A 9,688-nucleotide genomic window follows, 5' to 3' on the forward strand; every position below is an offset into this window, starting at 1 on the left:
GTTCTGTAGGTTTACAGTAGTCTGTATCAAATTGGAAACTTTGGGCCATTATTTCTAAAGATATTTTTTCTCTCCTCACTCCTGCCCCTCACTTTTTTAGGGACTTCAATTGCATATGTATTAGACCTTTTGAAGTCCCACAGCATGTGGATGCCCTGTTTATTTCTGTCTATCTTTTTTCTGTCTGTGTTTTATTAGTATTAGTTTCTATGGTTGTGTCTTCAAGTTTGTCCGGCTTTTTCTTCTTTAGTATCTAATCTGTTCTTCATGCCAGGCGCTGTATTCTTCGTCTCTAGAAGTTTGATTTGCTTCTTTTAAAATATTGCCCTTGTCTCTCTAACATGTTCATGTTTTTCCCTACCTTCTTGAATTTATGGAGTACGTTTATGATAGCCGCCTTAATGTCCTTAAAGTCTGTATCTATTTTATTTCTGAGTCTCTTCCTATTAATTGATTTTTCTTCTTCTTTCATGCCTAGTAATTTTTGATTGACAGATATTGTGACTTTTACATTGTTAAGTGCTGGATGTGTTAGCATTCCTTTAAATATTTTGTACTTTATTCTGTTATTGTTTTTATATTAGTTTACTATTGCTGCTGTAACAAATTATCACAATTTTAGTGGCTGAAAGCCACAGAGACTTATTATCTTATAGTTCTAGAGATCAGAAGTCCAAGATGGGTTTCACTGGGCTAAAATCAAGGTGTTGGCAGGGCTGTGTTCCTTCTGGAAGCTCTAAGAGTGAATCTGTTTCCTTTTCCATCTTCTAGAGGCTACCTGCATTCCTTGGCCTGTGGCTCCATTTCTCCATCTTCAAAGCCGGAAATGTTGGACAGAGTCCTTCTTATGCTGTCATCTCTTCTGCTTCCCTTTTCTATTTAGAAGGACTCTTCATTGGGCCCACCCAGATAATCCATCCAGGATTATCCATCTAGATATCCATCCAGGATAATCTCTCCATCTCACATTCATCTGATTAGCAAGCTTAATTTCCTTTGCATGTATCCTCAGAAATTCACAGGTTCTGGGGGTTGGGATGTGGACATCTTTGGGAGGCCACTATTCTGCCTACCACAGCAGTTAAATTGTTGTGTGGGACCAGAGCTGTCTCTAGAGCAGAATTTGGCAGACTATAGTCCATGGGGCAAATCTGGCCTGTTTTTGTAAATAAATTTTCATTGGAACACAGCTGTGCTCATTGGTTTATGTATTGTCTGTGGTTGCTTTCATTCTGCGATGACCCACAAAGCCTGAAATATTGACTTTCTGGACCTTCATAGAAAAGGTGTTCTGATTCCTGGTCTGGTGCTAATTTTTCCCCACTATTGAGGCCATACCTTTCTGAGTACCCTCCCTGATGCCTTTGTGTATTAGGAGATTTGCCCACTGTGGCTGGTGGGAATATGAACTATTCTTAGCCCTGTGTGAGCTCTGAGAATTGCTCTGCTAGGTTCTCTCTGGTTCTTGTTCCAGGCGTAGGCAGTTTCCTTATATGCACGTGCTGATCAGCACTAAGACAGCTGGAGAATTGGAGCTCATTGGGCACCTCTATCTGCTGTGACTCTCTACCCTCTCTAGCTTCCTTGGCCCTCCCCCATTTTAAACTGTCTGCTCAACTTGGTGGTGGGGAGGGACTCTTGAACTCTGCTTGCGCTCTTCCTCCCTGCACTGCAGCTTAGAAATTCTCCAAGCAGTTAGCTGGGACAAATGTAGGACCAGCATGTTTGCTTTTCCTCTCCTATGGGTTGCTGCCCTGTAAGCCTGTTGCCCAGTGTCTAGAAATAATTGTTTCAAATGTTTTGTCCGGTTTCTTAGTTGTTTAAGGTGGATAGTAAATCTGGTCCCTCTTACTCCTCATGACTAGAAGCCACCAGCGCTTCTCATATCAATATTATTTTATATTTAGGAGGGTACTCCTGGAAGAGGCATCGGGGGGTCAGAGACTGTACATTTTAACAATATTACCAAATTAGCCCTTGTAAAGGCTGTGCCACTTTATACTTTGAGAGTCTCATTCTGATATCAGAGGTTGTGGGGACAGATGATGATATGAAACTGCTTTGAGCTCTGTAAAGTGCTGGGAACATGCCAGGGTTTACGGTTCTTAAGAAGGGGCTTCTGGATGTGGCGCATATATACAGTGGAATATTACTCAGCCATAAAAAGAAACAAAATTGAGTTATTTGTAGCGAGGTAGATGGACCTAGAGTCTGTCATACAGAGTGAAGTAAGTCAGAAAGAGAAAAACAAATGCCATATGATAACACATATATGTGGAATCTAAAAAAAAAAAGGTTCTGATGAACCTAGGGGCAGGACAGGAATAAAGACGCAGACGTAGAGAATGGACTTGAGGACACGGGGAGGGGGAAGGGTAAGCTGGGGCGAAGTGAGAGAGTAGCATTGACCTACATCCAGTGCCAGATGTAAAAAAGATAGCTAGTGGGAAGCAGCCACATAGCACAGGGAGATCAGCTCAGTGCTTTGTGACCACCTAGAGGGGTGGGATAGAGAGGGTGGGAGGGAGACGCAAGAGGGAGGGGATATGGGGATATGTGTATACATATAGCTGATTCACTTGGTTATACAGCAGAAACTAACACACCATTGTAAAGCAATTATACTCCAATAAAGATGTTTTAAAAAATAAATAAATAAAACAATACTTTCACTGCAATAATTAAAGTGGCATCCAAGGAGTATATAAATGTAGAAAGGATAGAAAAATGAAAGAAAAAATACGTAGTTGCATATCTCAGTGGATTTTTTTCTGCCTCTCTTTTCCATGTAATAAGCACTACTTCTATCTGGAACTAATGGTGATAGTAATCACCAAAATTTATTAAGCATTTATTATATGTCACATACTATTGTATGTGCTTTGTGTGTATTAACTCATTTGAACTTCACAATGACCTCATAATTATATCAGGACCGTTGATATTGACAGCCCCCAAAACATTAAAACAACTTGTTTTTCATCTCAAAAAAATAAATTAATTAAAAAAATAAATAAAAGGCTTCTCTTAGCTGTTTCTCTTTAGACTTGAGTCCCTGGTGGCCATTTTGCTCTGCCATGCTATCCTTCAGCTGGGCATTGTAGGTCTAATATAATTTCCTTAACAAATGGGGATGCCTTGGGGGATCTTCTTTTAGGCTGCTACTTTCTTTCCTGACATCTGTTGAGCACCTGCAAATGCTAAATAATGTCCCAATTGCTTCATGTAGTCATTGTGATATAATTTAAATCTCCACCACAACCTTAAGAGCTTGGGATGAAATGGAAACTGAGAGAGGTGTCATGGCTTGTCCAAGGTCACACAGCTAATTTCCAAGAAAGTGAGGATTCTTTCTGCCTTTAAACCTAATCTGCTGGCTCATACAACAGACTATCCATTTTAGTCAAGACCCTTTAGGCTGCAAGTGATAGAAATTCATCTAAAACTTGCTTATGCGAAAAGCGACATTTGTTGATGTACCTACTGAGGTACCTCAGGGCTGGACTCAGGTAGCTTAGGTGAGGTAAAGTCCAGGGCTGGACTCAGGTAACTTAGGTGGGGTTATCAGAAATGTGTTGCTTTCCATTCAGCTCTTGTTTCCTTGTGTTGACTTACTCTTTAGGCAGGCCTTCCCCAAGTGGTGGCAGAAATGGCTGTAGTGTCTCCAGGCTTATTTCTCACCCCAGTGGAGTAGTCCCGGTGGAAAGAGAGAACCTGTTTCCCAAGGGTTTCAACCAAAGTCCCAAGAAAGGCTCCTATTGGCCCAGCTTGGGTCACAGGCTTATACGTGAGCCAATCACAGTGCAGGAGGGTGTGCTGTTCTGATTGGATGGACGTGGGTCATTTGGTCCTCTTGGAGTTGGGGACTGGGATTGTGGGTTCCTGAAAGGACAAGATGGTTCTTTATTGGAAGAAAGAATGCCAAATAGGCAGAAACAAAAGTGTGAACCGCATCCCTCTGGCCCTTGAAGCTCCATCATCCATGGTGCTCCCTTGGTCTACTTGGCACCTGCTGAGCAACATCTCTTGTCTGGCCTTGGTTTGACAATGGCATTCCCCCCTCCCAGGTTCTAACCATCAGTTGTTCTCTCTCACCACCTGGGGCAAGTGAGGCTTCCTGGCTATCACTCTCTCTTGGCGGAGTCAACTCTTGCCCAGGCATTGAACAGATGTGGGGAGATGTCAGGCCTCGACTTTTCAGTGCTGGAGCCCCTGTTCTTCAGCCCCAGGGTTGGGGTGAGGTGCTCCTGGGGAAGGTAAAGCTGGGAGAGCAGAGGAATTGTGTGTGTGGGGGGGGGGGAGGTTGCATGTCGAGAGAGCCTTACCCCCTAACTGGCACCAGGAAACAAGGGCCCAACAGGCTGGGGACTCCCCCAAACTCTCTCTTTCATCATTAGTAAATGAGCACTTTTCCAAGGATGGTCTGAGACCTCCTGCTCCAAAGCAGCTGGTGAATTCAGCTTCCCCCTGCTGTTTCTGAATCTCGGGGGGCAGGGGCGGTGGAGAATCAGAGATTTTAACAAACTCCCCAAGCAGTGCCGTCACACACTGCAGGTTGAGGTCCTCTGGTAGATGACTGTGTTGAATTGGCTGAGTTTCCCCTGCCTTAGGTTTTTCTTGGATTCTCCTTTCTCCTGATGGGACTATTTACCTCGTTTATCCAATTTGGGGGATTTCCCTTGTTCAGATCTGAACTGCTCTTTTCAGAGTAAGAAGGTATCACTGTTGGGGCTTGGGAGTGAGTCTGAGGTGAGGAATCCATTTTTGAAGACATCAGCATTATTATTTTCCATCTAGTACTTTCTGAGTCTCAAGACATACATTGGAAATAACATGAAAAGAGAGGATAACGCACAGTGAGTCTACATTCTTAGTAAGAAGCGCTGACACCTGAAGCCAGTGGCACACCAGGATTGGTCACAAGAACTGGGAGGCACAGATGTGCTGGAGCCTTTGGCTTGGGAAAGTTCAGTGATTAATATGACACCACATTTCATTGGTTCATAAGTTAAGACCCTAACACTTGGTTGAGTAAAATATTACATTTACTTACTTCAAGCTTTCAAAAATCTCTTTAGCCAAAGAACCCTTTCACAAAGGAAGTCTTACAGAGGAGCTCAATCTATTAAATAGATAAAAGCAATTTTTTTTTTTTAAAAGCAATTTTTTTTTTTAATTGTTATGACTTGGCGTGAGCCCCAGATACTTTTGCCTTTGTGGGCTCCTTCCTTCATAAAAATATTAAAAATTACATTTTATGACTGCATTGCTATAAAGATGAGTGTATTAATATTATCTGGTAAATATTTTCTCTGACCTAAAAGTTCAGTTTCTTTATTTTGATTTTAAAGAAATTAAAGCACTTTTGTGGGCCCAAGCACTGTGACTCCTTTGCCTGGTGGGGAAGTCGGCCCTGACGAGACAGGTCCTGGCCTGAACACCTCCTGGTTGGCCCCTGAAGCAGGCTGGAGGAGAGGAACCCAGTTGGAGGACCATGGCACAGACTCATCACTTGTACCTTATCAGACACCGGTCTACCTCACTGTGGAAGAACCATAAGATATCACAATAAGAAGGGAATGTCAAAGTCATTCTCCTCCTTCCCCCCCCCCAAAAACCCAGGTCTTGTCCTTCAGTCTCTAAAGCATCATTCCTACGAAGAGATCATCTCCCCAGCCTCTGCTTGAACCCCTGTAGGGACAGGGGGCTCATTACTGTGTTTGGGTTCTTTCTGGTCCAATTCCATAAGACTTCACGGTACCCAGCAAGCCCCTGGGTTGATCACCACTTATCCCCTAAGCCAGTGGATCCTGTAGTGCCCACGCCATTGCTGAGGTGGGGTAGGAGTCTGGGGTTTGAGGTGCAGCTTTTGCCCCTCCACTGCTGTGTGAGCCGAGCAAGGACACTCTCCCTCATTGAGCCTGAGATGCCTCACTTGGACGTGATGGTCCTTGCACGTATCGCTGTTGTGTGATGCTAGAGGGAGACCAAGGCTCGTCCTGGGCAGGGATTGCTTGCAGCCCAGGTTCTTCTGGGATGTAGAGAGCTTGTTGGCTCTTGCTTGGAGGTCAAGGGCCAGAGACTCTGTATGTCCCTGTCCCCCTGGTTCCAGGAGGGGCACTGTTAAACCAAAGGAGAAAATCTGCAGAGGAAGGGAAGGGTCGGGTGGTTCAGGATGACCACTCCACTCACTCCTGGTCCCCTAGTCGGCTGCTGATTGAGGTTTTTTTCCTGAGGTTTCAGAACATTTGGCCACCCCACAGTGCCTCATGGTTCTGTGTGCTTGCCCACTCTGGTTGGGGGAGAGGAGAATGAGGACGGTGACGTGCTTTCCTCCCTGGGGCTTCCTGACCCCAAAGCCTGGGCTTGCTCAGAAATGAGCAGCAGTTCAGCACAGTGGGAAGGTTCCTTTTCTACCCCTCCTCATCCAGCCTCTCCTAGTCCCTGGTGCTCGGAAGAGGGATGCACCCCTTTCCCCGCCCCTGGTACTTATGGCCCAGCCTATCCTTATGACCCTCCATGCTGCCCCTCGTCCCTGCCACATTAGACGGCTCTCCTGGACACACCCATGGTTTCTCACCTCCGTGCCAGGTGCACGCTGTCGCTCCTGCCAGGGCAGTTGGTGCGATGGCTTCCCAGACCACAGAGAGAGAGTTGGTGCGAGGTGAGTCCCCGTCCTGGCCTCTAAGTGGGGGAGCATGCTGCCCGGCCAGCTTCTAATCCACGCCTGGTATTTGCTCACCTGGCTCCTGCTCTGTACTTTGTAATTATTGATTCCTGCCGCGTCCACTTACCGTGAGCCAGCTGGGAGGACTTGCTGTCGAGCTTGGAAGTTCCTGGAAACAGTGACTTATTACTCGCCTAATGAGCGTGTCTCTGCCAGCCAGGTGTGTCCAGGAGAAAGCATGAGTGCGTGAGGTGCTGGACAGGACATCTTCGTTGGACACTGGATGAATTTTCCTTTTTCTCGAGTCTGGATCTTCAGGGCTGTTTCCTCTCACCATTACGTTTTTACTTAGATAACTCATCCGATTATGCGCCAAGGGAAAAGTCAGTTTCATAGGGCTGTTCATCTGAAATCACTTTTCTCCATCCGTCCGTCCGTCCGTCCGTCCGTCCGTCCGTCCGTCCGTCCCTCCCTCCCTCCCTCCCTCCCTCCCTCCTATCCCAGCCACCAGGGAGCTCACGGTCCAGTGGGAGAGATAGGAAGCCCGTTGCTGAGTGAATTCCAAGTTAGTGCAGAACTTCCTGCTTTCTAAGCAGCATCTTCTCCCAGAATCTTTCTGTTTTGTTTAAAACAAAGTTTGTTTTACTTCATTATAAAAAGTAGCAAATGTTCTTAGTTGAAAAAATTGGAAAACACAGAAAAGTCTGAGGAAGAAAGAAAATCACCTATAGGTCCCTACCGGATGCTTACACCTTTGACGTTTTGACCTTCTGTTTTCTTTTTTAACCAATGGGTGCAATAGATAAAATTTCTCTCCTGCTTAGAAGGAAAAAGCTCAGCTTATGAGATTAGCATTTCCCAGCTTTATTGTAAACCCTGCGGTTTTGGCTGTAGCGTGTTCCATGAAGTGGCCATATCCTAGTTTACCCAGCAGTGCCCTGTTTGGGGGATATTTTGCTATTTCCGGTCTTCCCCTATTGTAAATAATACTGTGAAGAATATCTTATAAGTGAATTGGTTTTCGTGTTTTGGATTGTTTCCCAGACTTTGTCATCTAGAAGGAGTCTTAGTGATTGCCCAGACCACTTCTCCGTCTTTAGTGTGTGTTAGCATCACCAGGAGGGCTTGTTCAAATGCAGCTCCCTGGGCCTCACCGCCGGAGGTTCTGATTCAGTGGGTGAGGGTGGTGCCCGAGAGTCTTGCGTCCTAACAAGCTTCCAGGGGGTGCTGATGGTTCTTGGATGTGGACCACACTCGAAGTAGCATCAACCAGCCTCCCCTGGGTGGTGAGGGAAGTTGAGGCCTACGAGTTGGGAGAGCAGGTGATGGGTGACCATTGCCTGGGCCCGGCCAGTTGGTGGTTTCCACTCTGGGTCACGGATCCCCATGCTTTGCTGCCCCTGCTGCCTGGCGAACCTGCAGGAGAAGGCAGCATTCATCCACATGAGGGGATCTCCTCCATCGAAGTGTTTCAGCCACTCGGGGCAGGCAGATGCTGGGTGCAGATGTGAGCTCAGTGTTGGGATACAGGTGGGACCAGGGTAAGAACTAGTTTAGGAAAGAAACTGGCGGAGACTATGGTGATACATTTTAAACGAGAGTGAGTGACAGCCCCTCTAGGATGCGAGGGGTTAAACAGGCGGCTGGTACAGCCTCCCCGGAGCCAAAGGGGGAACTCAGGAGTAAGTCATGACTGCCTAATTAATTCAATTAAACTACTTCATAAGCTCCACTGGTGTCAGTAAATTATTAAAGTCTATTAAAAAATCAGTGGAACGTGATGAGGGTTTGGGGATGCTGCAGCGTCCTTCCTGCTGTGGGTGCAGACGCCCTGTCTGGTACCCCCGCCAACCTACTGTGTGTGCTGAGGCCGGTCCCACCCCCCTGAGCTTTGGTTTCCCTATCTGCACAGTTGAGTGACGGACTGGCTCTTGAACACCCTGTCGGCACCAGAGTTATTAGGATTTTCCAGTCCCTTTGGTCAGAGGCAGCTGTTGGCTACAGGTGCACTTCCCCATCTCTGCCCTTCCTTCTCATCAGGTTCATCTGGGCAGTTTCTAGGGGAGGCTGTGGGGACAGGTGACCCAAAGGGGAGGTGCAGGCTCTGGAGAGAGAGTGAGAGAGTGGACTTCACCTAACCCCTAACCCTTGTGCCGGTCAGGGGCTGCTCGCAGGTTCTCATTCAGCACCCCCTCCGCAGGCTGGGACTGGTACCCCGGCTCTTACAGGTGAGGAAATGGAGGCCACAGGACTCCGAGCGACCTACCCACGAGTACCTGGTGGAGTTGAGATTTGAATTCAGGGCTGCCGTGCCTCAAAGTCCCCGTGGCTGACTGCTTTCCTCTGCAGACGAATTTAAAATACAGCTGCATCCCCTGGCCAAACCCTACAACGTGCAACATTGCATTCATGGGAAAGAAAACACCGAAATGTTCTTTTTCTCTAGTTAGTATCCAGACGTGAGGAACCGAGGAGAGGGAGTGACATCCCCGTCCCTAGAGGTATGTAAGTCGTGGTTGGCTGACGGCTCAGATAGACCTCTTAGGACCAAGATCCTGCAGCTCTGGTCCCAGCTGTTGGTTTATACTTTTTCGGCAGTTTGTGCTATGAGCAGGCTGGGAATTCAGCAAGAATTGCTCCCTGGTGCATGGGCTCTGGGGTTACTGTCTTGTCTTCTGTCAGATCAGATCTTGTTCAGCCAAACCAGTAGGCTAGGCAGTGCTGGTCTTGAGGGTGACTGTGGTCCTGAGTTCGAGGAAAGCCTCTGTCTTAAATTAACCTTGTGGATCTTTGGCAAGTCCCTTCCTCTCCTAATCCTAGAAGTTTAGGTTTGTTCCCCTAACATCTCTGAAAGGTGACTCAGGCAGTATGCTGCATGGGTGGTCCATAGGGAGAGGAGGAATAAGGAGGAGGATGAGTTCAGGGCCAGATACACTTGCGAATGGAGCATATGCAATCTTAGAGATACAAAGCAGCCATTGGACCTTTAAAGTCTCTGAAAAGTCCTGCAGTAAAGAAAGG

At 46.8% G+C, this 9,688-nt stretch overlaps 1 long non-coding RNA gene across 1 annotated transcript; it reads right to left on the reverse strand.

Moving 5' to 3' along the window:
* Positions 1 to 5,027: 5,027 nt before the first annotated feature.
* LOC112411499 (uncharacterized) lies at positions 5,028 to 6,669 on the reverse strand. Its single transcript, XR_003005628.1, has 2 exons — positions 6,581 to 6,669; positions 5,028 to 5,542 (listed from the first exon to the last, which is right to left on the reverse strand). It is a non-coding gene; the product is annotated as an uncharacterized LOC112411499 (long non-coding RNA).
* Between the last annotated feature and the right edge of the window lie 3,019 nt (positions 6,670 to 9,688).

This window comes from Neophocaena asiaeorientalis, unplaced genomic scaffold (assembly GCF_003031525.2).
Source record: "Neophocaena asiaeorientalis asiaeorientalis breed wild unplaced genomic scaffold, Neophocaena_asiaeorientalis_V1.1 scaffold78, whole genome shotgun sequence".
Lineage (NCBI taxonomy): Eukaryota > Metazoa > Chordata > Mammalia > Artiodactyla > Phocoenidae > Neophocaena > Neophocaena asiaeorientalis.